The following is a 20,886-nucleotide window of genomic DNA, read 5'->3' as shown; positions in this document are numbered from 1 at the left end:
CAAATGAAACTAAGAGGCATTGACTTTGAGTGAATCTTTATGCTTCTGGTTAATTGCATGTACTTTTAGGTGAGATAGACCTGGGTTCAAAGCCCAGCTGCTTCTTTATGAGCTGTGTGATCCCCAGGAGGTTGTTTAACTTCACTTTCCTCCTTGTGAAAGGGGACCAAAGTAGTACCTACCCCTTTAGTTTGTTTTGACATATCAAATGTTAACCATTATGCTAATTATTCCAAGCCAGAACTTTAAAAAGACATCTGTTTTTATTACAATATTATGATGACATTTCTTTAGAGCAATTTATTAGGAGAGAGTTTTCTCTTCCTTTGCCCTGTTTTTAAAAACATCTCCATAGCACATTTTCTCTCTCGTGTATTTCTCTGTTATTTATCTTTGTTTCTTTCTGACTTGAGAAGAAAAATCACCCCTTTGATTTCAGGAGTAAAATAAAGGAAACAAGAATGAAACCATAGGGTCTTAGTTCAAAGAAACACTTCATAGCTGTTATACTTTATTTTGATTTATTCCTTAGATATAAGTTCAAAATATCTTGTTTAACATGACCTTACTATTGCAGTTTTAATTTTTCATTCTGCAGATTAGAAATCCTCTATATCTATTTCCTAACTAGGACTATAAAACTTCCCACTCCTGGCCCCCCAGACACTTGCTAAACAGTTAATTGCTGAAATTCCTCTTTAGATTTGAAGGTATCCGTGAGCTTGGACTTCTTTGGCTTCTTTCCCCCCAACTTTGCTGCTTTCTATGTCAACATTTGTAGGCTGCCTCACACAGATTCCTGTATGGTTTCCCCCTACAAACTTGTTTTGAACCCGAATACTTTCCACTTATGACCATTCCATGTTTCCTATCCCCTCAGCCAATTTAGACCCAGTGCCCTAGTGTTCTTTCCATTCCGTGAGCTGGGTGACAGCTAACAGGAGGTGACTAATGGATGGGCAGCTCATGTCAAACCATACTCTTGCAACACTGAGAGTGATGATCTTGCAAAAAAAGTAGAATAATGAGCCTTCCATCTTGTGGGCACCCTCTCTTTTCTCTGCCACCTCTTCCTGAGCAATGGAATGGTCCCAGGAGGCTGAGTCGACTAACACAGTGACTTCTCTATATGCTGTTTCCTGAGCTGGATTGCCTCTGTCTGTTTCTAACAGAATGCCTTTTGGAGACTAGACTAGACATTGCTCACTGCTCTGTCAGGCTCTGTGTGAATGATATTGTGTGTGCATGTGTAATTTTTAAAAGGTAAAAACAAGAACCAGAATTCTAGTGAAAACCAGGGTAAAGCTCAGTTTGGAGATGTACCAAAGGGTCCACAGTGCTTTGTTCCTTAGTTTTGCTTCTGAAGATTCGCCTCCACAAGTGTTTCATATTGAGTTTTAGAGATAGAGTCATGTATTCATGTCTTAGACCAAGCCTGAGCTCCATACTTCAAACCTTCCTCCTCAATCCTATGTGGATGGAACCCAAACTCAGTCTAATCCTCCCAGAAGGAAAAATGTTTGAGAATATTCACATTAGAACTGCTCATAGAAAAATATATTTATATGTAGTTATATTTCCGGGGGTCACTATACCATTTGTTTTTAACTGGATTACCTCTGAAATAAAGATCAACTCCATCAAATACCAGCAACTGTCTCCTTTAGGCTATATATTTCTTTCAGAGCTTAAAAAACTATAAATGATTTCCAGATTTCCCAAATAAAACTACTTGGGCCTTGAGTTTGTTGCTGACTATTGAATCAATTGTTGAAGCAAGTCTTGGGGAAATATTAGAGACAAAATTTGGCCAACAAATCTCATAGAAAATATGTGATTTGAAACTTATTCAGAAATTAGGGAGAGAAAATATGTGGCATCTGTTGTCCTCTGTTACTCTGCACTCATGGAGGTCCTGTAACCAAGCTCCCCGCGTTTCATGGGTATCCTTCTCAGTGTAGTGTGCCAGTGGTCCAGAGAGCTCCCCTAAACTTCAAGATCAGCCTGAATTGTTCAGCTAAAGATTTGAGGAAATCATCTCCATAGCAGCTACTAGGAGTTTGTCCTGAAATGGCTTTGTCAGCCTTTCCCAGGCTATTACATGGCTATCACAACCCTTTTCCAGAAACTGGAGCCCCTGGGGCTCTATTTTAATTTCTCATATTTCTCTAATTCATCTTGATCGGGAAGGAGAACTTGGCATCATTGAAAGTGAAATGAAAATGTAACGCATTCATGCTTCAACTATCAAATTGGGCATTCTGCCTCCCAGGGAGTCCATCAGGAATTTGCAGATTTAGTTAAATGACTTTTATGATATTCTTCCACTGTATCACTTAGTACAGTACATTGGAATAATTGGTCAGTCTGTGTGCCTATCACATCTAGACTACACGGCCTCTGAAGGCAGGTAGGATTGTATTGTTAATAAGGGCCAAGCTGGGTTGGAAACTGTGCTCTCATTAGAAACCAGACCTATCTATAGATCAAACTATCAGGGTCCTTAGCTGTCAGTTTGCATAAGTGACCAAGAAGACCCTTGGGAAAGAACTTGCCCTAATAAAAAAGGAACTAAGATAATACCCAATTCTTGCCAAGAGCAGTGATGATTCTCTATTTGTATCACAGATTCTCAGCAACTCCAGGCTTTGCTTGAGACTTAGGATAAACTAGAAAAAAATAAAGACAAGCTAAAACTACAGAGAGTTGTTTTAGTGACATCTCTTAAGTATGTTGAGAGTTTCAGGTTCTGTTGACATGAGTGCCGGAATCTGGGTGTGCCTTCTATAATATTGAGGACTTGCAGTTTCTGTGTGGGCCTTGGGCACAGGTGGAGATGGGAGACCTTAGCTCCGTGACTTGGCTCTGGAGAGGAGGAGAAGAACAGGCAAAACATGGTAGCCCAGGCGCTCAGTACACAAAGCACCTGCCACTCACCTGAGGGACTTCTAGAAATGTCTGGGAGGAATTTGAGAAATGTTTGAAGTTCCTCCAAAGTGTTAGTGGTCAGAACCAGAAAAACAGTGGTGTTTCCTAATTTTTATCTTTCAGGTAGGATGAAGTTGAAAATACAGGTATTTTGTGGTCAGTTCTTTGGTTTCAAGGACGGCATCTTATACATAGAAGTTTAGAGTTTTTTGAAGAAGGAAATGGCAACCCACTCCAGTATTCTTGCCTGGAGAGTCCCATGGACAGAGGAACCTGGTGGGCTACAGTCCATGAGGTTGCAAAGAGCGACTGAGCGTTAGAGTTTTTAATTGGTGAATTATTGGAAATAGGTATTATTATGTAAACTTTTGTTTCTGATTTCCATTTTGAATAAAGACAGTTTATTTTAGTTCTAGAATGATTTCTCTCATGTTGTAGGCAGATGGACCATGAATATGAATTATCCTCACATTCAGGATATCCTTGGGAGTCAAGACAGCATGATGATTCCATTAGAAACCCCATTTTCAGAAAGTACATGAATATTTTCATAAACCTCTACTGGCAATAAGAAAATATCTTGTGTTCATAATGTTGGCAAGTTAAATCATTATTTTCATTAAACTACCTCTTTGAATACATGAACATTTCTGTTCTTGGAACATTTCAAATTACTTTTCAAGGATTAACTGTAGCAGAATGAGTTCTCTCATTTTCTGAAGAACTTTGGGGTCTGAAGCTTAAAATAGACAGAGATGGTATACTTTCACATTTTAACCAGACCTTGACTGAGAAGAATGGAGGCAAAAACTTTTACTATTATAAACAAATGTTGGAATCCTATGATGGGCTGTGGCTTCTCAAGTCTGGCCAACTCTCAGATTCTGCTAAAGTTTACTATGCAAAACATCAGATGGTTCAAATCTTTTCCCATAGGAAAGCATTCATTGTGAAGTACTGTCAGTAAGGAGTTATTTAATAGTAACCCCTCTAGTTTACATAGCACTCTATACATCATGCTTTTACATTTCTTTTACATGCCTAATCTCAATTTGTATAGTTAAAATCTTAGTGATCTGTTTTAGTCCTCATACATCTTTGCCTGGGATTCATTGAGTTTCTGTGGGCAGACATTTCAGATTTTCAATGTTTTCTAAGATCCCATTAAATTTATCTAATTGAGTTAAGCACACAAGTTACAAATGCCATGCATAGTATACTCAGTTATCATTGTGTTGCAGGTTCTTAATTAGTCTGTGAATTAATGCATGAGGACTGTCTCTCCAACTAGTTTATAGCGGCATTGTCACATTTCCCATTCTCCCTGGATCAACTGGCATTTTCTATATCCTTTCTGTACATATCAGTGTCAATAAATTGAGCAGATCACGTGAATCCTTGGCTTTAGGCTTGGGATGTCCCTTGTTGCTACATACAGTATAGAGAAGGTTCTGAGTCTGATTCCCCTAGTACTTTATGACATATGTCACTGGAGCTAGTAAACTTCTCCAAGTTTAAGGTCCGAAAAAGAATAAGCTCTTTCGAATGAAGAGGCATACTCATTCGTTATGATTTTTGCTGAAGTGCAAATGAGAGTTTCAACTCGAGTTTTCCTGGCAAGATCATTCTGAAAATGAATCCATTTAATCGGTGTCTTTCAGTTATCAATTTCAGCTTTTTCAATTATCTTCCAATTTAATCTTTCCCAGAGAGACTATGGGACTGAAAGGACAAAGCCGCTAGAACCATCTGGTCTGGAGTCATCATATCTCTCATTAAGGAGGTCCAGGATAATATATTGAAACCCACTGGAGATAAAGCAACAACAAAAATAGTCATAAACTTATATTCTAACTAATACCTGTAATATTACTGTGTGCATTATCCTAAGATAAGTTTATATTCCTAAATGCAAGATGTAGAAGTGCCTAATGATATGTTCAATCTTATTCATTCAAAGATATCTCTGGGTATATAAAAAAATTCAGTCCAAAGCTTAGCCAAGATTCTTTTCTTTTTTATGCAAAGAAAAGATTCTGAAGCAAACACATCCTTCTGGGACAAAGCTCAACTATAAGAAAAATGGAATATTTTCAGTCTTTTTTCCTAGTATTTGCCTTATATATGGAAAATCTGATCAAATCACTCTTTATTTTCAGTTTTCACTGGCTCCCTGTTGCCTGAAAGAGGAAATTTCTTAAAGTGACATGTGAGAGCTTTTTTGATCCTGCCAGGCACTGTACTAGGTCCGTTATGGGGACTATGTCTGTCATTCCTCACAACATCTTTAGAGAATAATAGCAATATCTTCAGTTTAGAGTTGAGAAAACAGAGACTCAGAGAGGTTTCCCAAAGCCACACTGTCAGATACTCTGGCTATGCCAAACATTGTCCAACCATATTTTGCTTGCCTTTCAGGTTCTTTGCAGAATTTACATCAAAAATGCTTGAAGAATGATAGGCAGATAACATGTAGAAATAATATTTTGGATGCATTGGGTTAAATTGAGTATATTATTAATGTTAATTTCACATATTTATAAAAGTTACTACTATAAAATGTAAAATTATATTTGTGGCTCACAATTTCTACCAGACAGCTCTTTTCTAGATAGAAATGAATTCTTTGCAGATTGCCTTCCCAGGAGGCCTTAGCTTTAGGGAAGTATTGGAAGAGAAAAGCATCTTCCAAAAATGCAGAACAAATTCGCATTAGGTTTTTACTCTGAGGTTTACTGGGGATAATATCTTTCCAACACATGTAGCCTGAGAACTCAGTTGAACACATAACTGCCAAGAGAACTGACTGTGGCCTTCAAGAGATCTATGACTTCCTAAGGAGAGCAGGCTGTGTGTCCTAGAGGAGATTTGATCACATTTTTTTTTTTTTTTTGTTACTCTGTGTTTAAAGCAAGGCAGTATCCATAAAGCACAAAGAATATAAAAAGCAGTGATAAATGCCCCAAAGACCTCAGTAGTAATTTTCTATGATGGATCCCTGATGAGACAGAACCACTCTGTAAAACCAGTTAGGTGTGCTATAGACGGTATTCCTGCTGTAGACTCCTACTTTCCAGGACTCACATTAAACTTGAGAGCTTAATCTCTATATGTATGTCTGATATAAAACACATAAATATATCTGCTCTAAAGAAATGGCTCAAATATGATAGAAGTCTATTTTTTACTCACTTAAAATCCAAAACAAGTTTTTGATTGATGACAGACTCTTCTTCGGAAGTGGTTTGGGGATCTTGGCTCTTTCCTTCTTGTAACCTCTCTCTAAAACTTGGCTTCCAAGATCACAGTGCTCATCGTCATCAAGCTGGAAAGGAAAGGGATTAAGGACCATTCTTACATGACTTAGAATTCAGTTGTAGTCTATTTATGGGCCTTGGAAGAAGAGGATCATTAGGTGGGCACAAAGCATTCTCTTACAGTCTATCCTTCTCTTTCATTCATCAAATACCAACTTTTCCCATGCCCAAAACACTCTGAGTCTTTCCCCAGGGGAGATGACACAAAGTTCTATTCAGCCACTGTATCTAACTCAAACGTCTAGGTCACAAGCTGTCCTGTCATTTTTTGATGTTTTGAACTTTAGTCTCATAAATTTAGCTCAAAGGTAGGATTTAAACACACACACACACACACACACACACACACATATAGAAACAGCTTAATGGTAGAATTTTTTTTTTTTGGTAGCCCTGTTTTGTTTCTTTTTTTTTAACTTTTTGTTTTTTATTGGGATATCACCGAATAGCAATATTGTGACAATTTCAGGTGAATAGAGAAGGGACTCAGCCATACATATACATGTATCCATTCTTCCCCCAACTCCCCTGCCTTACAGGCAATGGATTTATTTCTGATGCCAGAACAGTGAATTTCTTTGCCAGGTTGAGTCGAAAATAGTTTGAATCAGTTCCTTGACATCACGTGGACAAATTATAATTGTTTGGTAGTTTTTCCATTGATTGAGTTAGACTCCTACTAAGGAGAGCTCCAATGCAATGCTTGTATTTCCTTTGCCACAAGAACATAGGGAATCACTAACTTATACTTTTCTCCATATTCTGGCTTCACTGTCATTCTACACATCCTTGCTCCAACCTCCAGTCATTGCCATCCCTAGAAGTCATGACTAAGCATGAACAAAAGACTTGTCTCAGGGCTTTTTGTTTGTTTTTTAAACAGTGCTTTGTTTTTGATGAAGTATGTGCCTGGAAGGCAGGAGCAAAACTGAGCAATCATTGCTTAAGAACGGGTATCAGCTCTGCCCCTGAGTTTCCAATCAGCCTCATTCTTAACAGCAGAGGCTTTGCAGCTTCTTTTGAAGTCAAGAGAAGACCACCTCCTAAGACTAATGCATGATATTTCTCTTCTCCCATCTTCTCTGGTGCATACCAAATAGGAATGGGGTCAGAAATACACAAAATGAAAACAAATATATTCAAATTGCTGCTCCAAGAAGAAGTGGGCATAAATCCTCTACTTACTGTATACTGCTACTGCTAAGTTGCTTTGGTCGTGTCCGACTCTGTGCGACCCGGTAGACGGCAGCCCACCAGGCTCCCCCGTCCCTGGGATTCTCCAGGCAAGAACACCTTCTCCATTTCTTCTTACTGTGTGCAAATATGGTTAATTACTAACCTCTCTGAACCTTAGTTTCTTCATCTGCATGATAACAATCATCTCCTTCAGAGTTTTGTTGTAAAAATTCAACAAAAAATATCAGAAAATGTGGAACACAATGTATAACCCATAAGTTCCAAATTCATGATCATTTCTAACTTTTCATCTGCTTTCTTTTTAACACTCTCCCAAGTGCAACACCTCCACACACCCCACCCACCTTGACTGTAGTTTTACTGCATCCTGATCACTAGTTCGGAGAAGGCAATGGCACCCCACTCCAGTACTTTTGCCTGGAAAATCCCATGGACGGAGGAGCCTGGTAGGCTGCAGTCCATGGGGTTGCGAAGAGTCGGACACGACTGAGTGACTTCACTTTCACTTTTCACTTTCATGCATTGGAGAAGGAAATGGCAACCCACTCCAGTGTTCTTGCCTGGAGAATCCCAGGGACGGGGTAGCCTGGTGGGCTGCCGTGTATGGGGTCGCACAGAGTCGGACACGACTGAAGTGACTTAGCAGCAGTAGCAGCAGATCACTAGTTCAGGCTGCTGACGTTGGACCTGCCTTTTCACACTCTCCTGCTGCCTCAGCACATCCTTAGCCCCCAACTGAAGATGCTTAGGAGATGACCCTCCTCCCAGTATTCTGTCATTTAGTCCTCCCACAGTCTAGTCTCTTCCATCTAGTCCCAGCCCACTTTTGTGTTATACCCATGGTAGCAAGAAAATCAGTGGCCACACTATACTAAAGACTAAGTGCCAGCCCAGGGAACCAAGAGTGAACTGGGATATGGCGAGTTCATATAAGTGCGTGTGCATGGGAGAGAAAAAGCAGAGACGCACACAGAGATGTTGGGTGAGAGGCTGTGTGCAAGAAAATGGAACTGAGAGAAAGTACCAAGAGATTTTTTAATAAGAAGTTTAGATGAAGAAATATATAAGCCAGAGGATACCTGGGAACGAATGTGTGAGTGGTAACAGAAGGGAGGAGATGTCATTGAATTAATGTGAAAGAAGGGAAAACTCAGGAATGTAGTGATAAATGGAAAGATAGAATTAAAACATGTGGAGATATACACACATACACACACACACACACATATTCAATTTTAAGGAATTGTGCCATGAAAAATAAATTACTTCTTCCAAAGCTTAATAATTAGAGGTCAATCCAGGAAGAGAAATCTGTGCTCTATAAGCAATTCCCCTTCCCCAGGGCACAAGTATAGCTTTGGTTAAACAACCTATATATATAGAAAAGGCCAGTGTCCTTAGGAGATGAAGGCTTGATTCATGATTAATGATGGCCAGTGTCCAGTCCAGGAAGCCCTACATCTGCCCTTGACCACAATCCTTTGAGGCTGGATACCATTGCCTTATATGGATCTCCACTGGAAAAGGAGAATCTTTCTGGATTCCCCCAAATACCATAGTGGGATTCAGTCCAGGTTCAAGTCAGCTCAAATTCAAAGGAAAGGAGTTTCGCTTTGATAGGAGCCAGCTAGGTCAGAGAGAAGCAAACAGGCACATAAGCACAGACTTACTTTTTCTGTAGGAAAGAGTCTGGTCTCTGTGGTGGTCCATGTTCTCTGTGAAGGCTTCTGAGACCATCTTAGAAGGGACTTCTTCCTATTACTAACCCCATTTATCACCCTGTTTGCACTTAATGACTTACAGCAGATGAACTGGCATTCCTAGATCTATGCCTTTATCCCCACTAGGAGAACAAAGCAACTGTCTCATCAGCGTGAACATATCCTCCTGAGATTTCTCTTGGTCATTCCCAATGTACTGGAGCTGTTTGATGCAATTGGAGACAATTCACAGGAAAACAGTTTCTTTGACACAAAGCTTCTAGCTCCACAAACTGCCCAGTTCCAGACAGTGTGGAAAGCTCTTGGTACAGTTACAATATTGACAACACAAAAGACTACAGCTATTATTATATAAATGCAATCAACACCACTCCATATTTCAAGCATTCTCTTGGAATTTTAATATCTGATTTGGAAACATTTTTCTCATTTGTTGACAAAAGACAAAGGGAAACTTCAGTGACATCTCTACAACCTTACAGAGAATGAATATAGAATCAGATTTAAATAACCCACTTTCCTCAAGGTGTACAGCAATGCAATTCAGTAAAATGTGAAAAAGAGAAAGTGGCAAGAAGAAGAAGAAACTCCAAGAGCAAAACTCCATCCAAAGGTCATTTCATCATAGCTTTCCCTCTGTACCACTTTAGGTTTGGGGCATTTTTTTCAAATTGTGTATCCAAAACATATTCTGGAAGGTTAACAGCATCTGATTGATCCCGCTGATGGCGATTGCACCGACCTCAAGGCATTATGAAACCACTGGTAAAGAAATTGGTAATTTTAAAAAAGCTTTATTTTGAGATAATTATAGATTCACATGCAGTTTTAAGAATAACACAGAAAGTTCCCATGTTTCCTTTATCTAGTTTCCCCAGTGGTGATATCTTACAAATATTACCTCTACAAAACTACCATTAAATATCAAACAGATATTGATGTTGACAAAATCCACTGATCTTACTCAGATGTTCAGATTTCCTTAGTTTTACTTAGACTCCTCTATGCATGCATTTAGTCCTATGTAATTCTATCACATGGGTAGGTTTCTGAATTGAGCTCCACAGTCAAAATATAGAACAGTCCCATTGCCACAGGATCTCTTTCACATTAATCAAATCAAAGTGAAATTTCTCAATGAGTAGTTCAGAGGAGTATTTGTAACTGAAGTACTATAAAAAGAGTGAAAAAAAAAACAATAACCATATTCTGATTTAATAAACCAGTGATTATTATGGTTTCACAGGAAATAGAATTAAACTGTTTCATTTTTCCCCCTATCATTCACCTGATGACCATTTTGGGAAATTATGCTAGATACTTAAAAATGTTAAGACATGATTCTTCAAAGGGAGATATAAATAACTAATGGTACTTCAATAATATTCTAATAGAGGAACATACAAAGAAACAGTAAAAGAAAAATATTCAGTCAGTTAACATCTACAAATCTGTTTAATACACCAAGCGCTGCTGCTGCTGCTGCTGCTGCTGCTGCTAAGTCGCTTCAGTCGTGTCCGACTCTGTGTGACCCCATAGACGGCAGCCCACCAGGCTCCCCCGTCCCTGGGATTCTCCAGGCAAGAACATGAGTGGGTTGCCATTTCCTTCTCCAGTGCATGAAAGTGAAAAGTGAAAGTGAAGTCACTCAGTCGTGTCCGACTCTTAGCGACCCCATGGACTGCAGCCCACCAGGCTCCTCTGTCCATGGGATTTTCCAGGCAAGAGTACTGGAGTGGGGTGCCATCGCCTTCTCCGACACCAAGCACTAGAGAAACACAAATGTATTAGAATACTTCTATCTCAAGTTTTTCTGTCAGAGACAATTTTCCTTTTTCTCTACTTAATACTTTCCATCAAAATAAAATCAGAACAAGTACACACAAGCAGAGAAATGTAAAATGCTGGCGCAGGTCATGGAGAAATGTTAAGGGTGGCAGAGCCCTGTTTGCATTGGAATGATTTTCTAAGGGCAAAGAATTGTGAAATTATTCAGCAAGGTCTCCACTAATCAATCTGACCCACAGAGGGAACTTTTCTATTTTTACCTCCAGCACCATAACTGCATGACTGTACTAATAAAATATCTTTTTGTAGAGCGCTTCTTAGCTGTATAAAAGAAATGTAAATGTGATCCTTTATACTCTAAATGGAGAAAAGAGTCATTCACACAAATCAATATAGCAGATATTGAGAGTGAAGTTTGCATGACTTATAACAATGAGTGGCTATTATTTGGAGATGGTAGAACTTGAATCAGGTCCAAGAATTGGATGGGTAAAGAGCAAGGAGAAAGTGTATTATTTGAAAGGAAAATAGATGAACAGATGAGAAAATGAGTGTCACATATTCAGGGACAGTGAGAATTCAGGATAGTTTTTTTTTTATCTTTTATTTATTTTTTTTTAATTTTATTTTATTTTTAAACTTTACAACATTGTATTGGTTTTGCCAAATACCGAAATGAATTCTCCACAGGTATACATGTGTTCCCCATCCTGAACCCTCCTCCCTCCTCCCTCCCCATACCATCCCTCTGGGTCGTCCTAGTGCTCCAGCCCCAAGCATCCAGTATCGTGCATCGAACCTGGACTGGTGACTCGTTTCATATGTGATATTATACATGTTTCAATGCCATTCTCCCAAATCATCCCACCCTCTCCCTCTCCCAGAGTCCATAAGACTGTTCTATACATCAGTGTCTCTTTTGCTGTCTCGTATACAGGGTTATTGTTACCATCTTTCTAAATTCCATATATATGTGTTAATATACTCTATTGGTGTTTTTATTTCTGGCTTGCTTCACTCTGTATAATAGGCTCCAGTTTCATCCACCTCATTAGAACTGATTCAAATGTATTCTTTTTAATGGCTGAGTAATACTCCATTGTGTATATGTACCACCACTTTCTTATCCATTCATCTGCTGATGGACATCTAGGTTGCTTCCATGTCCTGGCTGTTATAAACAGTGCTGTGATGAACATTGGGGTACACGTGTCTCTTTCCCTTCTGGTTTCCTCAGTGTGTATGCCCAGCAGTAGGATTGCTGGATCATAAGGCAGTTCTATTTCCAGTTTTTTAAGGAATCTCCACACTGTTCTCCATAGTGGCTGTACTAGTTTGCATTCCCATCAACAGTATAAGAGGGTTCTCTCTTCTCCACACCCTCTCCAGCATTTATTCCTTGTAGACTTTTGGATCGCAGCCATTCTGACTGGTGTGAAATGGTACCTCATAGTGGTTTTGATTTGCATTTCTCTGATAATGAGTGATGTTGAGCATCTTTTCATGTGTTTGTTAGCCATCTGTATGTCTTCTTTGGAGAAATGTCTATTTAGTTCTTTGGCCCATTTTTTGATTGGGTCATTTATTTTTCTGGAGTTGAGCTGCAGGAGTTGCTTGTATATTTTTGAGATTAGTTGTTTGTCAGTTGCTTCATTTGTTATTATTTTCTCCCATTCTGAAGGCTGTCTTTTCACCTTGCTAATAGTTTCCTTTGTTGTGCAGAAGCTTTTAAGTTTAATTAGGTCCCATTTGTTTATTTTTGCTTTTATTTCCAATATTCTGGGAGGTGGGTCATAGAGGATCCTGCTGTGAGGATGGTGCGCTAGGGTTGGGTGACCTGGATTCAAATCCCAGATGCCCCATTTCCTTGATAGGTGAAGTAGTAAGTGAATTAACTTCCTTTGCCTCAGTGTTATCCCTATAAAATGCGGATAATAATTGTATACCCTTTGTGGGTTTTGGTGAGTGTTAAATGAGCTAACTCTACAAGTTACTTCTCAGACTGCCTTGCATAGAAGTCCTTACTGTATTCTGACAATCACTTTTACTATGTTACTTATGAGACAATATTTTTGGAAGTCTTATTAAATGCTGTCATAAAAAAGTTAGATTTTAACCTTAGGCATTGGTGTGCCCCTTGTAACAGAGCAATAAATGGTAACATGTAAGGAGGTCTTTAGGTCGACACTATTGAAAGAGAATATGACTTGAGAGAGAAAAACCTTAGGAAGAAGGAAAATCATCTCAGCTTGAGACAAGGAGAGCCTGGTTTTCAATAGCAGAAGAGAGAGATTTCAAAGGGAACCTATTGGGACCTAGGGGTTACTACCTACTATAAGTGAGAAGAAAAAAATGACAAAACTGCCCTCCTCCTTTCTTTCAAATTCCAGAAAATAGTGTCTCGTGAGTTAGATAAAAAAGAAAAGAAGTAGAACCAGCAGGGAGAGATCTATCCTCCCTATTTACACACATGAACATATATATATATGTGTGTGTGTGTGTGTGTGTGTATATACACGCACACACACACATATATAACATATTTACATATATAAAATGTATTTATATATAAAGCATATTTTATATATAAAACATATAATGAGTCTCATATATGTATAGTATGTATTTTTTTACTTATTATGTGGAATTGGCTTACACAGTTATGGGGGCTGGCTGGGCAAGACTGAAGTCCAAAGAGCACGCATTCGGGAAGGGATGGTCAGAAATGGGCAGGACTATCGTGAGCTCCATCTGAAGCTTGAGGTCCACAGGAAGAGCATGGGGACAGAAGAGCATGCAGGCCTACCTAGTGTGTCTGATCTTCAGGGAAGTCCTATTCCTTCTTTAAAGGGCTTTCACTGAATTAGGTGAGCCTCCTTTCCTCACCTCCAGGATAATCTCCCTTTTGATAAACCCCAAATCAACTGATTAGAGGCCTTAATTACATGTGTAAAATCCTTCATCAGTACCTAGACTATAGTTTGGTTGAGTAACTTGGAGAAGGTACGTATGTGCGCAACAGAATGGCTGCTGCCTCCTGCCTGCCTCTCAGCTCTCCTTGTAGCCTACCCTAATCAGGAGCATAACTTGCCTAATGTCACAAGCTGAGAAGTGGAAATCATGATTTGAACTCAGATTTGTGTTATTCTGAAATCCAATCCCTAAAATATTATGACGTTCTTCAGCCAGCTCTGGGAAACATTTAATTCATACTCCCAATTTTGAATATGCCATAATTATAACTTTGTGAAAATATGAATGTGCATGAAAGTTACTGAAAGCAAAATAAAAGTTAAAATGTAAAAAAAATAAAAAGAATAAACATACCAGAAAGGAGTCTGGGGAATTCAGCTCATCCTAACCAGGTTCATACCTCACCAAACCATCCCACATTCCAATAGAGATGACTTCTACATCGTGAGAAAAATAGACTAAAAATGAATGAAAGATGCAGAAAGGTGATAAAGATTTAAGTTATTAGCAGAGAGGTGACAGTTGGATTTATGAGGCAGGAATTATTCACTAGAAAAGGAGAAAGAAGTAGCATCAACTTAGGTGAGTGCCCACAATTAAGCAACAGTAAGAGAAACATAAAGATTAGAGAAGTAATGTGAAGGCTTCCCTGGTGGCTCAGATGGTGAAGAATCTGCCAGCAATATAGGAGACCTAGGTTCGATCCCTGGGTTGAGAAGATCCCCTGGAGAAGGGCATGGCAACCCACCCCAGTATTCTTGCCTGGAGAATCCCCATGGACAGAGGAGTAAGTAGTAATGTGGTTAGTATGAAAGGAAGAGAACCATTAGAAACACAGAAGAGATGAAACATGTATTATTAAATCACTCCTGTTTGAAACGTCTAATGGATCCCCATTGCCTATAGAATATAAAGTCCATACCAAAATTGGGGTCCAAGCCCCTTCTAATTTTCTATCTTCACTTTCAACCACTCATCCATACTCATGACCCCTCTGCTATAACCACATCAGATATTCTCTGTTTCATAACTACAACTTTTATGCTTTGCTTCTTCTCTTGAAATAACCTTCCTCCTCATTTTTATTTAGCCATCACCTATTTTATATAATATATTACATAATATCCCTATCCTGTTCAGAAATAAGAATTTCATACTTTCTCCTTCTATCGCAGTTATCTATAAATATTACATTCCATGGTTTCGCTCAGTTTTCAATTTCTTGAGGATACAGTTATGACATATTTATATTTGACCCCTAACACATGCTTGACAAATACCAGACACATATTTTATGTGAAGGGATAATTCAATTATCAAATAAATCAATATATTAAACTATTTAATAGGAACTCTCTAGAAATGATGAGTCCCCTCTTTCCATTATTTTGTAACTCGGAGACTTGAGATATAAGCTTCTTGGCCAGGTTTGAGAGCACAAGTGTTCATTTATTCATTCACTCATTCATTTGTCTGAGAAAAATGTTAAGCTATCCTATGAAAGGTGCACTAGAAAAGGTATTTGGCAGAAGGTCTGGCTTCACATTGCACTTCTATTGTCACCTTAACAGTCAAGAAAGGACTGCTTGTTTACAAGAAAATGAAATCCTCAGGCCGCTTCTCAAGCTTCTGCAATAAATCACTGAATCTGGAATGTGGGAAAAGTATGGACCCTGTTTAGATAGGGGAGTTCAGGGGATGTGAGACCACAGATCTACTCAGGAGGTCTCATTTGTTCTGATTTTTTAGGCTGATCACAAGGGATACCAGAAAGAATTCTGAGTTGACCACCTCTTCTCATCTTTATGACCAAAATTCAGGGAGTATAAAACAAGTTTCGTGCTGATGGCTTACAGCCCATAGGAACCTGTCAAAGGCATCCACAGTCAGAAGAAAACATTCCTGAGTTGCTACTTGTGGGTTGTCCTCTGTCCTCCTGTGGCACTTTCTTGTGCCCAGTTATAACTTGTTCCAAGTGCTGCTAGCTATCCACAATTTTATACATCTTATTTTAGGCAATAGTAATGTTGAGGTCCTGGTCGCCATGCTCTTCTGCTGTCCTCATCTATTTACTGTCAAAATGGAGCAGAAGAAGACCAACTGATGCCCTATGGGTCACTTAGGTACCAAATGTGTTCTTCCCTGACTTCAGAGTTGCAGAGTAGTTCTGTCTTCCCCCAGCTATCAGGTTTATTTACTCCTACTAGGGTGGTGAATCCTTTCCTTGATTGCTGGTCCCTTGGCCAAGGAACCTGAAGGGACTGGGTGACAGCCAAACCTTAAGGTTTGTTCCCTTATAGAAGTGTTACTGCTTTGGGAAACAAGACCTCCAATTTTGATCCAATCACAGTATTGATTTTATTCTTAATATCTTCCAGACAGACACATAAAAACAATTGGCTCAAATCTATTTTAAAATTGAGAGGCTAATAAGAACAAGAAATAGAACAAGAAATAGTTGTTAAGAAAAGAAACTCTAGAATCTAGTCAGTGATTCAGTAAGAACCCAGAGATATGGGTTCAAATTCCGGCTCTGCCACCTACTGTCGGTATGAGTGTGGACAAGTCTCTAAATCTTGGTTTAGTCCATTACTAAAGAGAGTCAACATTATCTACTTGACAGGATTTTTGTGAGGATGGAATTAGACAGTTACAAAGAAGAGCCTATGCTATAAAGACATTCAATGAAACATTCAATAATGAATGCCAGGCCCTTCCTTTTTGTTTTCTATAATGACCCAAGGATTTGTCTGGAAAAAGAGAATATGCTGTTACTCTGCTTCATCAATTCTCCACTGTAGCTCTTCCTCTCTTAATTATGATCCAGAATGACCTCTGTAAAAGATAGCCTAGGAAACCACAAAACAAATATAAGAGTGTTTAAATTTTCTCAGTAATAAAAATAGCCAGAGTGACTGGTCTTTCTCAAGAGTCCTTGATGCATGACTAAGAGAATTTTGAAATGTCTTTTAAGTTTTCCTACTAGGGATACAGATATTTTCCCAGCATCCCACTCCTATCATCCAAAGAATTGGGCCTTTTCTCAGAGGATTTTTCAAACCTTCTTCATATGGCTATCTTTGGAAATGAACAAATCTCTTTATAGTGCTGAAACTTGATATGTGTGTATTTTAATATGAGCACCGTGATGATAGTGAATATATAGATGTGTAGGTACATGTATACATATTAAGGGGTTGCTTGTTGAAGGCCAGGGCAAGATGAGAGTGGGAAAGCTAGTGCAAGGGGTTGGGAAGAGAGAGAAAGAGAGAGGAGGCCACAGAGAGAGGAGAGTTTTCTGTTAATGGAATAGGTGATGTAAGCTGGTGATGGGAGTGGCACTACCTAGTATAAGAACGTTGGCGTTGAGTTTGGATCCCAGCTCTGAAACATGCTAAGCTTTGACTTTCTCATCTGTACAATGGGCATAATGTTAGTACTGACTTTATAGAGCTGCTGAGATGGGTAAACGACAAGATGAATGTTAAGCGCTTTACATGGTGCCAAACACAAAGTTAGCACATATTATATGGAAGTTATTGTTCTTCGTTAATGAAACTTTCTTTCACCTTCCAAAAAGAGACATCCTAAAATGGAACTTGATTTTTGCAGAGCAAAGAAATGTTCCCATTTGAAGTTTCTCACAACTGGCACCTCTGCAGGACGCTTATTGCTCTTGACATCCATTTCTACCCTAATCAGTTTCACTTAGATCTACTAGGGTGGCAGTTCCTTTCCTAACCTGTTGATCTCTTGACCAAGGAACCCAAAGTGACTAAGCAGCAACTTTACCTTAAGACTTAATAAAACTCTTGCATTCACTGGTAGAAATGTCCCTTCTCTGAGAAACATGACTTCCATATCCACAAAACCTTAGTTGTATTGATGATAAGCACAGATTCCTCAAGTGGGTCACTGACAAGGAAGCAGAGTTACTCTTACTTTTGCGATCTATTTCCCAAATCTGTGTTATGTTCCTTTTTGATAATATGGCACCACATAACGGAGAAGGCAACGGCAACCCACTCCAGTACTCTGGCCTGGAAAATCCCATGGACGGAGGAGCCTGGTAGTTTGCAGTCCATGGGGTCGCTAAGAGTCGGACACAACTGAGTGACTTCACTTTCACTATTCACTTTCACACATTGGAAAAGGAAATGGCAACCGACTCCAGTGTTCTTGCTTTGAGAATCCCAGGGATGGGGGAGCCTGGTGGGCTTCCATCTATGGGGTCGCACAGAGTCGGACATGACAGAAGCGACTTAGCAGCAGTAGCAGCAGCATGAAGATTGATTTAAGGTATATGTGTGTCTTCCTCATCTCTAAGCTGGCTCCAGAGTTGCACCTTCACAAGGACAGGTAGGTCTTCCATAGCTCTATCAAACCAGATGTCTCTGGGTACTGTGACATGTGATAAATCTGGTGGAGCCTGTGGTCCCAAGCATAGTAATTAGCGGTGCTGGGATTTAATTCAGTTCAGCCAATAGTAAAGCACATTTCAAGGTCAGCTTGTTACTGTTAACCTCTGTGCTATACAATGGATTCCCTAATTTGCTGCCATATGATACTGGATTCCATGTTGGTGGGTCAAACTCTTGTTTCTTTGAATAGTTGGTACTGGCTGAGACCTAGCACACAGGGAATGCAAACCTATAACCAGAATATGAATTAATTCCTGTCAAGGGAATCATACCCATTTCTGGATGGAAGGGAACCAATGTAGTTAACTTGCCAACATGTGACTTATTTGTCTTGTCAAGGGCTAATGCTGTATTAGAGACTCAGGTTTGTTCTTTATTCCTCAGTTCAGTTCAGTTCAGTTCAGTCGCTCAGTCGTGTCCGACTCTTTGCAACCCCATGAATCGCAGCAAGCCAGGCCTCCCTGTCTATCACCAACTCCCAGAGTTCACTCAGACTCACGTCCATCAAGTCAGTGATGCCATCCAGCCATCTCATCCTCTGTCGTCCCCTTCTCCTCCTGCCCCCAATCCCTCCCAGCATTAGGGTCTTTTCCAATGAGTCTACTCTTCACACTGGCCAAAGTATTGGAGTTTCAGTTTCAGCATCAGTCCTTCCAAAAAAATCCCAGGGCTGATCTCCTTCAGAATGGACTGGTTGGATCTCCTTGCAGTCCAAGGGACTCTCAAGAGTCTTAGTATAGAACATGTTAAATCTGAGCTGCCTGTTAGCCATCCAAATGAAGCTGTTGAGTAGGCAATAGCAACTCAATAAAAAATAAATAAATCAGTTTGGATTTTTAGGGAGGAGGTCACCTGATGATTTTCTTCAACACAGTCATTTTTAAGAATAAACCCTCAAGGTGACAGAACAAATACAAGACAAAATCCTAATTGATTTTGCTAACAATGGTTTAATTGAGTCAGCTAGATCAGAGATCTCCAAAGAACATTTACTGGAAGAATTGAGACTCACTGATTTTATTTTAGCCTTTGCATAGCCCTTTGTCAGGATAACATAGTATAGCATTGTTAAGCGGAGAGCATTGCAAAGTTGTTTGGACGTTTCAAAATTCACATCAGTCTAGCTTGATCCAAAGAAGACAACTTCTCTTTACCAGGAAACCCACAGCCTGCTTACTTGGCATGGAGGGGCATGGGAGGCTGAGGACTGGGTTACCTCCATTACAGAAGGCAGGAGAGAGGGATTTCCCCCCTTCTCTAAAGTGAATTAACTTGCTGCTTGATTTCAGAGGCTGAGATTCAGCACACAACAGTTACATACTTTTTTTTACAGAGTGACTCATCAGGACAAGAATGTGGGTAAAGGGACTCTCTGACGATATTCCACAGCTGTATTATTGTCTCTTCAGCTGCAGCCTGCACTTGAAAGAGGGCAGGTGGCTCTTGCTGGACTGAATCCAGATTCTCCATCTGATCACCCAGGCAGGGGCATGTGACTTTATGTGACTGAAATGTCCTCTTCCTTGGTCTACTTGTTTTCTAGGATATGTTGCTCAATGTGAAATAAACCTTCTGACATTAGAATTTTTAAGTTTTTTTGTATTTTGCTTTGTATTTGACTAATTTTTAGTATTTTGCTTCTGCAGGAGTTATTCTTGGCCATTCCCAAAACTAATTGCTTATTAGAATAACTGGGAATGTTTTTTTCTTTTTTTAAGAAAATGTTTGCAAGTCTAGTCACCTTATAAAGCTATTACATTATTATTGATTATATCATTCATAAAGTACTTTTCATCCTTGTGACTCACTTATTTTGTAACTGGAAGTTTTACCTTTCAATCTCCCATCTATTTCCCTCACTAACCTCCCTCCACTAACCTCCACCAACCTCCCATCTGGCAACTACTTATGTGTTCTCTGTATCCATGATTCTATTTCTGTTTTGTTATGTTTGTTCATTCGTTCTGTTTTTCTAAATTTTATTTGTTTTTTAGATTCCATATATAAGTGAAATTATATGGTATTTGTCTTTCTCTGTCTGACTTCACTTATTCCATGTTGTCACAAATGGCAAGATTTTATTATTTTTTTTAATGGCTGAGTGATATTACATTGTGTGTATGTGTTTGCATGTGTGTGTGTGTGCATGCGCGCATGTGTGTGTGTGTATATCACATCTTTATCAACTCATCTATTAGTGGACACTTAGGTTGCTTCCATATATTGGCTATTGTGAATAATGCTGATCTGAACATCATAGTTCAGATGTCTTTTTGAGTTAGTGTTTTGATTTTCTTTGAAAGAATACCCAGAATTGAAATCGCTGGATTGCACAGTAGTTCTTGCTTTAATTTTTTTGAGCAGTCTCCATACTCTTTCACACAGTAGCTGTACCAATTTATATTCTTACCAATACTGCTCAAGGTTCCCTTTCTCTACATCCTCACCAACACTTCTTATATATTATCTCTTTAATGTTAGCCCTTCTGACAACTGTGCGTTGGTATTTCATTGTGCTTTTGATTTGCATTTCCATGGCAA

At 39.2% G+C, this 20,886-nt stretch overlaps 1 protein-coding gene across 33 annotated transcripts in view; it reads left to right on the top strand.

The window, feature by feature from the left end:
* The window catches only part of LOC129621202 (uncharacterized), a 488,210-nt gene extending 468,064 nt beyond the window's left edge, over nt 1–20,146 (top strand). For all 33 annotated transcript variants that reach the window (XR_008699138.1, XR_008699137.1, XR_008699139.1 and 30 more), the window contains one exon: nt 19,679–20,146. The gene's annotated coding sequence lies outside the window, so the exon portion shown is untranslated. The remainder of the gene's footprint in view (nt 1–19,678) is intronic.
* Nucleotides 20,147–20,886: the final 740 nt, after the last annotated feature.

The sequence above is a fragment of the Bubalus kerabau genome, chromosome 10 (assembly GCF_029407905.1).
Source record: "Bubalus kerabau isolate K-KA32 ecotype Philippines breed swamp buffalo chromosome 10, PCC_UOA_SB_1v2, whole genome shotgun sequence".
In the NCBI taxonomy this organism is placed as follows: domain Eukaryota; kingdom Metazoa; phylum Chordata; class Mammalia; order Artiodactyla; family Bovidae; genus Bubalus; species Bubalus kerabau.
This window is presented reverse-complemented; position numbering and strand designations above follow the sequence as displayed.